Here is a 12,052-nt window from a genome sequence, read left to right on the forward strand (position 1 = left end):
TCACAGAAGTTCTCTCTCTCTCTCTCTCTCTCTCTCTCTCTCAAATAAATAAAAGGGAGGGAGGGAGAGAGAGAGAAGGAAAGGAAGGAGGGAAGGGAGAAGGAGGGAGGAAGAAGGAAACAAGAAAACATAACTAGTCACTTTGGAAGAAGGAGAAACATGGAGTTTTACTTCCAGAATTTGAGTACCTGAATTGCATGTTATTTTGCTCTTTTTTAGTATACTATTGTGAGAAGGAATAATTTGTGGCAAATGATTTCAACAAGTACCAAAATGAGAATTAGTTGAGTGACACGTGAATGCTGTGACAATTGGAAGTATATGTATTTTTCATGCATTTTGTCATGAGCTAACATGTCTCATCAGCCAAATCCATTTCACAGAGAATTTTCTAAATAAGACATGGAAGGAGAGAAGTGGCAGGAAAAACATTCTCAGAATTGTGATCTGTTTAGCATGGGCACTTAAGAAGTCTAATCAAGGGCTTATATATCCCTTACACTGAAGGTCAAGTCATAAACATGACTGTACTATATTGCGACCCATCTACTTGACTCCTGTGTCCTAATGAGAGGGTGAGGGAGATATGGCATCATGTAATCTTTTTGAGAAGCTCGTCTATTTACGGTAAGGATGGAGACAAGATATATGTCCTACACTATATTCTCCCTCCAGAATTCTAGTCTACTTCATCCTTCCTGTGACTAACTGAAACATGATTATTAATCAAACGAATATTTATCTGGGAATTGAAAAAGTAGACAAGAACAAGCAGCATTACTGCCACTGCCAACTTAGCTTCTCAACAAAGGCACGGTCGGGGCATTTATGTGGATAAACTCCGCCAACTACTGTGCTTCTGTGCCGTGACTGGGGAGGACTGGATTTGACTGCAATTTCCAAAAGTCAGTGCAAGTGCAGTCCAGAGTTTAATCAACACTGGCTAATAGCCCTTGGCAGCTTTGGGTGGATGGCGTTCTCCACCTGCCCAGCTGGGTACCATGCCCTAAGCACCCACATTTGATGCACATTCATGATTTCTTGGTTGCTTATAGTCATCTCCTCCATCTGTTTGAGTGGCAGAGTGCCCATTCCAGAACAGTCTAACATTCTAATAGTTGTTCTTAACCTCTTTTGGGTTACACATCTCTTTGAGCATCTAATGAAAGTTAGGGACCCCCTTTCCCGACAAAGCGTGTGTGTATACACACAATTATATAAACATGTACATATATATTTATAAATAAAATTTCAGAAGCTGCCCCGCCTTCTCATGCCTCCAGAGGACCACAATGAAGTCACGAACATCAGGTTAAGAATCTGCTTTAAGATACGGAGAGTAGGTAAAATAAACTTCTTTTTTTTTCAAATATCAAAGATAACTCGAAAAACCACCGTGTGCTTAGGAGACAGAACAAAAGCAACGTTCAGCAGAGTTACATTTGGGAGTGCTAAGGAAGCAGCCAATAGTGCCAACAGAGTGGTTCAGGAGTGGCTTCGTGGGGAAAGGGTCTTGTATCAGGTGAATAAGAACAGGACTTTGGGACAAAGGATCCCTCCAGCATAAGGGAAAGAGTATGCCAAGGCATAGAGACACGAAAGTGCAGTGGTCCATTTGGTGTGGCTCAAAAGTAAAATACATGGAAAGATAGAGAAGAGAGTCAGAAGGTAGAACAGAGTCAAATCACAGTAAGCCTCAAATTCAGTGCTGTTTTCAATGAGGAGCCAATAAGCTTTTGGAGGAAGGTAACCTGGAAAGACCTTATTAGTGAGTGCCGTGGCATCATCAAAATGCAGAGCTGTAGAACATTTTAAAAAGTTCTCCATATGCTAAATCGGAACCTATTAATGAAGCCACAGGGCTTCATCTCAACTTTTTAGGGTTGCTTGGTGTTTGCTCTAAAGGTTTCTATTAAAGTAAATCAAGATGAACTCGAAATCCTTACAGTTCGTTAAGTGTCGGTGAGAAAACATATTCTGGTGAATGTTCAGGTGAATTTAGAATCCAGGACACTGAAAGAGTTAAAATTTATTTGGAATTGAAAGAATGAAAATCAACTGGGACTGAAAAGAGAAAAGAAGCCCCATCACTAATCAGGCTGGGAGGAGAGACATAGGTCAAGCCAGCTGCCAAGTTAATAGCAAACACTGTTTCTGCCAAGGTCATGCGACAGATGTAAATTACTAGAATGACCCCCTGTTTGGGTGATTACTGACCAGTGATGCCTCAGACCACTTGCTATTTTCATTTGTTACTAGGGATACCCAAATGCGTGGTCAACTTCACCTCACCACAGCACCCAAGTCCTAATGAATTCCCTTTTTTCCTAATCCCGCCTCAAAACAACAACCAATCCAAAACTGATCCCTTCTTCCCTTAGACCGTCTTCAAAATCCTTCAGTGAAAGCCCAATTGACCTTGGGCTCGCCGCCCCTACTTGTCTCACGGTACCTCTCTGAAGAGCCCTCCCTCCTTGAAGGGCAAGAAATCTAAGTTTTGTCAGGCTACAGCCCTGTCCCTGACAGTCGTTAGCTGATTACAATTTAGCAACCCATTTGATCATGAAAGCCACCCGTTGTCAGGACTCAAAAGTCAGGGCTCTTCAGGAAAGAGGTCTCCTTTTCTCTGTCAATGGCACAATAAAGTAGCTGCCATTCTCGGCAATGAGACTCGGCCGTTTCATACGTGGATTTTTCCAGCATAGGAGGAAGTGATGCTCTGCGGGGGTCACCCTGATCCCTCGTCTTTTGGAGAAATGTGGATTGAGTTAGAAAGCAGAAGGAACACGTACTTTTCTTTTTTATTTATTTTTATTGAAAATGTGTTTCTAGAAACAATTTTTGTGAGCAGTGTTTTTAGAAGATAGCTTAACTTAAGTAAATGGGATTAATAGAGATCCAAGACAGAAGTAAAATGGGTCTAGAAAGATGACGACAAGCCCTGCCCTGGTTCAATGTAAAGAGCATATTAAAAATAGAGTAATTTTGATGATGTTGACCTCATTGCATGAAGGAAAGAGATTGAGATTTTCATTGAAAGATTTTATCATAAAAACAATAGCTAAAGAGTTGGGGGTGGGGGACTGGGTCTGTCTCCAGGACATAAAAATAGAGAAGAGGAAGGGGTGTCTGGGTAGCTCAGTCGGTTAAGCATCTGATTCTTGGTTTTGGCTCAGGTCATGGTCTCGGGGTGGTAAGATCGAGCCTGATGTGAGGCTCTGTGTTCGGCGGGGAGTCTGCTCTGGATTCTCTCCCCCGCTGTGCTCCCCTCTCCTCAAATTAGTAAATAAATCCTTTTTAAAAAATAGAAGAGGAAGACAAGTTAGAATACAGACCTTAGGGACACCTGATTGGCTCAGTTGTAAGAGCATGTGACTCTTGATCCCGGGGTCATGAGTTCAAGCCCTACATAGAGTACAAAGATTACTTAAATAAATTAACTTAAAAAAAAAAAAAGAATTCAGAGCTTAAACAAAGTGTGGGACAGGGGCACCAATAGAATCAAGAATCCAAATAGGAGAGTTATCTTTGGTAGGAGAAGAAAAAGTTACTTCATTCTCAAAGTCAGAAAGGGTGAGCAGGTGGGATATTTTGAAGGGGAGAAAAAGGGAAAATTCAACGGCCTCCATCTTCACGTAGACACCAGAGCAAGACATGCTGAGCCCCCAGAAAGGGAAAGAAAAGAGGGGCACGTTCAGCTCCAGGAAAGGAGATGAAGACTCTAAAAGAGACAGTCCACATGGCCTGTGTGGAGATAATGTTGACCAGTGGAATAAAATAATCTGAGTCCTTTTAGAAAAACCTAGGTGCCAGGGTAATAAAAATAGCACTTTCTGCTATACATTATGGCTCTAGAACACTTTCGAGAATTAACTTCTGTTGGTTTAAATATGCTAACGCAACCGATCTGCTTTGGGGTAGTAGATGAAAAAGAATGAGGCCACCTGACATTTCATCCTCGGACACCCTGCAGTGCCACAGCAGGAAGCCTCAGGCTTGGCTGCCAACGGTATATAAAGACGGCTGAGAAAATTCCATAGACAATTCAGGCTCAGAGTGTCATGATGAAAGGCATGGGGGCAGCAAACACATAATTGAAGAATTCAGTGTCAGCAATGATGAAAAATTGACCAATGACTTAGACTGCACTAACCATATCTTGGGTTAATTAAATACCTGAGCTGCTTTGGGTAACGATACCTGCCAAACTCAAAGACACACACACACACACACACTTAATTTCTATTGATAACCTTGTTCTTTGCTCTCTTAGTCAAGGAGTAGCTTTCACTGTAACTGTACTACCAAAAAAAAAAAAAAGAAGTCATCCCCAAGCTCATACCTGTTCTAGCAAGCAACCTCCTTGTCCACTCCACCTTTTCCTATTCCACCTTTGCTGTTTGGGAAGAACCTGGAGATACGACCCTACAGAGCCATGGAGGCAATAATCAAACGGGGTCAACCTTAGGTTTAGAAAATCTTGCACCCAAGAATCATGCCCAGGCCCGGATCTGTGAAAGCCTGCATTCTGAGTGACTCTTTCCTAAAGCAATCTGATCACGGTTGTGCTGTCATTCATTAATTGCCACCGGAATCACCGACTGTCATCATGAAGTCTTTTACAGGCACCCTGTAAATATTAAAAGAGCGTGTTAAAATTACACCGTGTGCAGCAGCCGCTGATGCTGTTTTATGGAGACAGTATTAGAGAGCAAGGAGGTCTCACACTACAACTCCCATGATCCCTATATCTTACAGCTCCCTGGGGCAGGACGCTGGGCCACAATTTTAACCCTTTAGTCACAGCAGGGAATCATTCAACCGATCATTTCCCCTGAGGCACATCTTACCCTTTAAACTAGGTGTGTCCTTAACGCTCCAGGTGCCCTTTGGTGCACTCGCCACTCAACTTGTACTATAAGAACGAGGGCAGGAGAATTATTTTTGAAGTTTCCCAGGGCAGGAAAGAATATTTCAGCTTTCTTATAGTTAAAACAGTGTGTGGGAGTGCATTCTAGCAGCTCCATGACCTGTCCGGCTTTTCTTAGAATCTGTATCAAGCAGAATAAACATTCTGGCAAGATGGGACTCTTGTCTGCCCTGATTGACGAAATCGCAGCGCTAACCCAAGACTTATTGGGGTTGTCCCATAAGTCCTGCTTACTCCCCAAAGACCTCCTCTTTCAGCCCAACATAATGTCTGAAACTCCCACCTCTGTAATTTTGACAGAGAGTACGAGATCCAGAAGGCATCTGTTAAAATACAAATGCCTAGATGAGATTTTGAAAATACTTTTAGGGGCACCTGGGTGGCACAGCGGTTAAGCGTCTGCCTTCGGCTCAGGGCGTGATCCCGGCGTTCTGGGATCGAGCCCCACATCAGGCTCCTCCGCTATGAGCCTGCTTCTTCCTCTCCCACTCCCCCTGCTTGTGTTCCCTCTCTCGCTGGCTGTCTCTATCTCTGTCGAATAAAATAAAATAAAATCTTTAAAAAAAATACTTTTAATTTTCCTAGCACGGATGATGATATGGTCCTTACTAAGTAAGAATATCCTCATTCGAGGACTCAGGGTGAAGTGTCACGAGACCGGCAATTTACTTTCAAATGGTTCAACGGTCTGAAACTATGGAGCGAATACACATGCACACACGTCTATACACACTGAAAGATAAAGCAAATACGGCGAAATGTCCACAACTGTTGAGTAAAAGTGGAGGTTGTGGAGGTATTCTTGGTGCTTTTTTTTTTCAACTTGTTTGTAGTTTTGGAAATTGTTATAAGGAAAAGGTAGAAAAACGCAGATTCCCAAGAAAATCTCGAATTCAGTGAATCATACTCCCTAGGTGTGGAACCAAGAAAGCATTGCTTGCGAGCACCCCGAGTAAGCTTCAGGCACACTGATATTGGGGAGTTACTGAGTTATAGAGCTAAATGCCAATGAAGGAGTAAGTGCAGGAGGTATGTGATAAAAAGAGCAATTTATTTGGGGTGAAAAAAATTCAATTAAACACCTCCATTTCCTCTGAGCAAAACACCCACTTTTGTTAACTGGGCAAGAGTCACGTTACTCATGAATTGCATAGAAATGAAATTTGAAGAACTTAGAAGACGGTTTGTATGGAGCATACCAGGAAGACCCAGAAGGGCTGGGAGAACAGTGTCATGTTCTCGGTCTGGAAGAGACCTGAGCAAGTGTTTTTGCTCAGATCTCTTCAGTGACTTCCACCTCCTCGTGATCTGGCCCAGGGGCAAAATCACCTGTGGCGTTTTAAAAATATATGGACGGGGGCGCCTGGGTGGCACAGCGGTTAAGCGTCTGCCTTCAGCTCAGGGCGTGATCCCGGCATTGCGGGATCGAGCCCCACGTCAGGTTCCTCCACTATGAGCCTGCTTCTTCCTCTCCCGCTCCCCCTGCTTGTGTTCCCTCTCTCGCTGGCTGTCTCTATCTCTGTCAAATAAATAAATAAAATCTTTAAAAATATATATATATATATGGACGATCGCTTGCTGTCCCCAACCCCCTACCACCACCCTCTGGAACACAATTTCTATATTTTACAAGCACATAGGTAATTCTAACACACAACCAAATTTAAGAAGCTGAAACCCGAACTCTCCAGCCCGTAAATTCTGTCCCAAGAGCAGGAACCTGTCATAACCATCTTGATACCCCAGTGGATCAGCACAGTGTCCGACGCTTAATAGGTTCTAAATAGATGCTAATTGGCTGAATCCATTGACAGGCTAGATAGATAAATGGACGTGAATTAGGAGCTCTGGGCCATTGTAGATAATTTAAATATCCAGAAGGGAAGGTAAGAGAGAGGGGAAAGCTGGAGAGTGAGGTCCCAGGCAGAAAGAAGGAAAAGTAGACGCCAAAGAAAAATTTCACCTGTTATGCAATTTTTCTCAGAGCTGTGCCAGGGCTCATAGGCACCGCTTTCCAGGCAAGCAGCAGAATGGGGGCAGAAAGTCTTTTTTTTTTTGTGATATCTGCACATTTGGGAACCGCTTCATGCATAGGTCCACACTCTGTTCCCATGCTCCTGAAAAGCCGCAGGATATTATCTGCTTACACGCAAAGGCACCGACTAAATCCCATGGATCCCAGGCCCCCTGAAGAGGGAGGGCATCATCTGAGCGTCTTACTTGAGCTGGTGCAAGATGTGAAATCTGTCTATCCACTTAAGTTTTCACCTATTTCTTGCCTGAGGTTTGGGCAAGATGCAGGTTTCCTTTTAGTAATAGAATTGTGACTTATGAAAAAGCGCTTACTGGAAATTCTGGTTCTTCAAATATTGGACATAAAGAGGTGTGTTTCCCTTAGCTGGTAGACAAGAGGAACTTGTGATAATTTTCTTTGTAAAATATTAACCCGAGTCCCCACCCACAGGTGGGTCACTGGTGATTGTTTCTTTTGGAGGAAAGGAAGAGGAACAAAACAGAGGTAAGAGGGAGGCAGGCACTAAGCGAAAATCTGAGCTGTCCCCCGGAAATGTGGGTGGATAATTGGGGCCTGGCTTTGGAGAACAAGTATGACAGGAAAGTCCATTCCATTGCTCAGGGAATTATTACTCACACATTTCACCACTGCAAGCTCCTGGATGTGAGCGCTGGATGAAGCAAGGCGAATAGGACCCACCGATGTATATTTCCGATTCATCCTCTGTTCCGAAATCGGAAACCTGACTTTCCTGAGTTCTGGTCGGATGGGGTTGGAGCACACAATTTCCATGGTTTCTTCCAGCTCTTCTGGCCCCTGTGCTTTCTTTCCATTCCAATTTATCAAACCCACTGTTAAGATTTTTGGCTCATGGAAATCTTTGGGAAGCTCATTAGAATTCTGGACCTTCTCCCCTGAAGGATGCCCATACCTGCAACATATGTGCACATTTCAGGGGGTTCATGAGCCCCTCTGGAGTGACTTAGAAACCCATGCCATCCGAATCTGCTTGCAGACCTTCAAAAACTCCCTATTGCCTCCCAAGTACGTCCTTAAAACCTGTTGGCTGTCATTCAAAACTCCGCACACTATCTACACCACCTATTCTTCCAAGAGCAGCTCCCAAAATTCATTCATTAAGCTAACGAGTACTGAGCATTTATCTCACATAAAACATTAAAATTATCCATCTTATGTATATGTATATGCTTATGTTTCTGTACATATGCAAAGATACAAATATTAAAATACAAGTATATAATATGATATCTAAAACAGTATCTCTAATGTATTTAAAATATATTAAAATAATATACTCTATAAAACATTGAGCATTATCTTAGAACCAGAGGGGTAACAAAGATCTAAAATATAAGGAACTTGTTGTTCAGGAGTTTACAATTTAGAAGTAAAGATAAGTAAATAAATAATGATAACATAAGTTAAAAAGTGGCAAAGGGCTGTGGCAGACACTGTTATTTGCCTACTCAACCATCATTTCCTTTTTATTCCTTGCTGTCAGAGCAAAGGTTTTGTTCCATTGTCTACCTTCAGTTTAACTGATTTTATTCAGCTCTTTAAAAGGGGTGCAAAAAAAATAAATAAAAGGGATGCAAAGTGGGAGAGAATCCCTCTTTTCTACTATAGACATTAGTGTGAGAATGGTGACACATGATGTCTGGAAGTGCAGCAGCCACGTTGTGACTGAGGGGAGTTTTAGCTTGTGGAGCAAGAAAGATGGAAGGAATTTGAGTCCTGGAAAGAATGGTAGAGCTTCCGACTTGACCAACCAGGAAACTAGCTACCTTCCATACTTCTTGTTAATGGAATACTAAATCCCTTTATAATTTAATTTATTCTGAGTTGTGTTTTCCGGTACTTGAGTTAAAAGCATCCTCATTGATTAAGTAACTTAAGACAGGCATGGATAATGGGCTCTGGGAATCAGAGAAGGAATAGAGTAGTGGGTAAGTCAGGAGCTTAACTCTATATGTGTGTGTATATATTATGTTTATGTGTATATATATGTATACATATATGCATGGAAATATACTTGTATATGTGCATATATAAATACACATATTTGTTATCTTGAGGCAATGTAGCATAGCAGGAAAGATCTGGGACTTTGGAGTCATTCGGCTTCTGCTCTTGAGCAGTGCTGCTTTGGGACGGTTATTCAATGCACGTGAGCATCTTCATCTACAAAACAATACAGTCCTCCCTACCTTGTAGAGTGTCCTGAGCATTAAATGAAATGACGTATATGAAGTGGTTGGCACGGTGCCTGATGCGTGATATACCTTCAACATATGGTATCTATTGATACTGTTTCTTTCATGCGGACAAAAAATAGGCATTGAGTACATACCATGTGCTGGACACTTTCTTAGGCATTGGTTACGACAGTAAAAGAAATCCAATATGATTCCTGCTCTCACGGAGCGTCTGGTTTGAGTAACGATGACACAAATGATGGTATAATTATAAACGGAAACAAGTGCCGAGAAGTGAAATCATACAGCACCGTGAAATCATGCAAGAGGCTAACCCGACCTTGTGTAAGGCTTAAGGAAGGCTTCACTGAGAAAGTGGAATTTCAATTTGGGGTGGGGGGGGGCATGGTGGGAAGATCATCATTCTAGCTTTACAGAAACAGATACATTTATTTACTTGTTCCCGGACTGTAAACTTTTTAAGATCAGGAATTATATTCAAATAATCATGCATTCCTTTATTTATGTTCTCTGTACCCAGCACAGTGACCAGGCTCATCACCACGATAAATATCTGTGTACTGAATGAATGAAGCTTTCTGATTCTCACTTTTGTTGTCAAAAAAAAAAAAGGTATAAAATGTCTATTTCTAGGCGATGAGGAAAAGAAAGAACTTGAAGACATAGTAAGGGCTCAATAATTGGTAGCTCTTATTATTATTACTATCATTATTGCTTTATAATTTGCACATATTATCTCTGCTACAATGTTGCAAGCTCCAGGGCAAAGGGAAATGTGTCTTATTTATCTTTGCTTATTTCTGGGTTCTCAGCACAGTGCCTTGCATAGAATAGGTTCTTTATAAAAATTAAGAAGATGCATGACATTCTTAATGAGGAATTAAATTGACAGTTTAAAGAGACTGTGTACATTGAAAAAATAAATGATCACAGCTAAGCTAACCACTCTCTGTAGGGAATACTTTATGTCAAGTTTCTAGAATCGAGATAAAATATACATTTTTAAAAAAACTTTAAAAACTGTTACAAACACGAAGCAGAACCCTGAGTGGAGAAAAAAAAATCACTGTAGAACATTTCATACAGAACATCATAGTATAATTAAGAACTCATAGCCTTCCTGTCACCCTTTTGGGGACTACTCAAGCCAAGGGAACTAACCTCTAGCACAATTCCCTATCTCGGTTCTTTGCATATCACTTACGGCCACCTGATATTTCTCCTTTTTGGTGGATTGATTAACAATTGACTGATTCTCAAGTTGCTTGTCTCCCCCACTAGAATGTAAGCTCTGTGGGAGCAGGGAGCTTGTCTGACTTGTTTTCTTGCTATATTCACAGCGCCTAGGGCTGTATCTTGCACATACTTGGTAGATACGTAAATATACGCTGCATGAAGGAACATAGATAGAAAAATAATGCTATTCTTATTTATGGATGTATACATGCCTTTGCAAGAAATATAAAAGGATATTGAAAGTAAAAATAGGAATCCTGGAGTGGGGGATGGGACTCAGCATGGTGGTTGGAGGGGACCTTACTTATATGTGAAATGGTTTATTTCTCTAACAAAAATCAACAAGAAACACAAGATGACAAAATGTCAAATATTCTGGTGGTAAGAATTTGAGAGTTTGCTATAATATCCTTTGCACTTTTCTATGCGTTTTAAATTTCTCAAAACATTTTTTAAAAAGAAAGAACATCTGAATGGAAAAGAGTGAACTAAGCCCTTGTGATTTTACAGTATATAAAGCTCTCTGATGTGCTGCTTTCAACACTTGATCATCAAAACCATTTTTTAAAAGATTTATTTATTTTAGAGAGAACGAAAGAGAGAGCACGAGCAGAGGGGGGGCAGAGAGAGGGAGAAGGAGAGAATCTCAAGCACACTCCCCACTGAGCGTGGAGCCCCACATGGGGCTCGATCTCACAACCCTGAGTTCATGACCTGAATCAAAATCAAGACTCGGATGCTTAACTGACTGAGTCACCCAGGCGCCCCCACAATAATTTTGAAGTAATTATTTATTACCCTCATCCTATCTGGGCAGAAAATGAGACCAAGATTGATGAGGGAATTGCCATGACTGCCTCTCAAGTTAGGGCAATGCTTGGCTGAGAACCTGACCAAGGGATGATTTCTCTTTGAAGAGGTAACATCGATGTCCTTCAAATACAATTGCTGAGCAAGGGGTAAAAGAAATTAGCTTTGAGGCCTATAGGCAACAGATCTCAAAGAGATCAATCCAAACTGATGGGCAATGAATGAGCAAATATTTTAATAGAAATAGAAAAAATGCTCCAAGGGGCGCCTGGGTGGCTCAGTCGTTAAGCATCTGCCTTCGGCTCAGGGCATGATCCCGGCGTTGTGGGATCGAGCCCCACATCAGGCTCCTCCGCTATGAGCCTGCTTCTTCCTCTCCCACTCCCGCTGCTGTGTTCCCTCTCTCGCTGGCTGTCTCTCTGTCAAATAAATAAATAAAATGTTTAAAAAAAAAAAGAAAAAGAAAAAATGCTCCAAATGACTTTAGGCTGGTTGCTTAAACTTTTTAAGGCTTATTTCCCTTACCTGTAAAATAGGGTATTTACCCACCTCTTAAGATTTTTGTGAAGACTGTACTCATATGTGAAATTTAAGTAACAGAGGGTCATAGGGGAAGGGAGGGGAAAATAAAATAAGATGAAATCAGAGAGGGAGACAAACCATAAGAGACTCAACTCTAGGAAACAAACTGAGGGTTGCTGGGCTGGAGGGGTGTGGGGGGATGGGGTAATTGGGTGATGGGCATTAAGGAGGACACGTGATCTGATGAGCACTGGGTGTTATGTGCAACTGATGAATCACTGAACTCTACCTCTGAAACTAATA

The sequence above is a fragment of the Ursus maritimus genome, unplaced genomic scaffold (genome assembly GCF_017311325.1).
Source record: "Ursus maritimus isolate PB19 unplaced genomic scaffold, ASM1731132v1 scaffold_17, whole genome shotgun sequence".
NCBI classification, from domain to species: domain Eukaryota; kingdom Metazoa; phylum Chordata; class Mammalia; order Carnivora; family Ursidae; genus Ursus; species Ursus maritimus.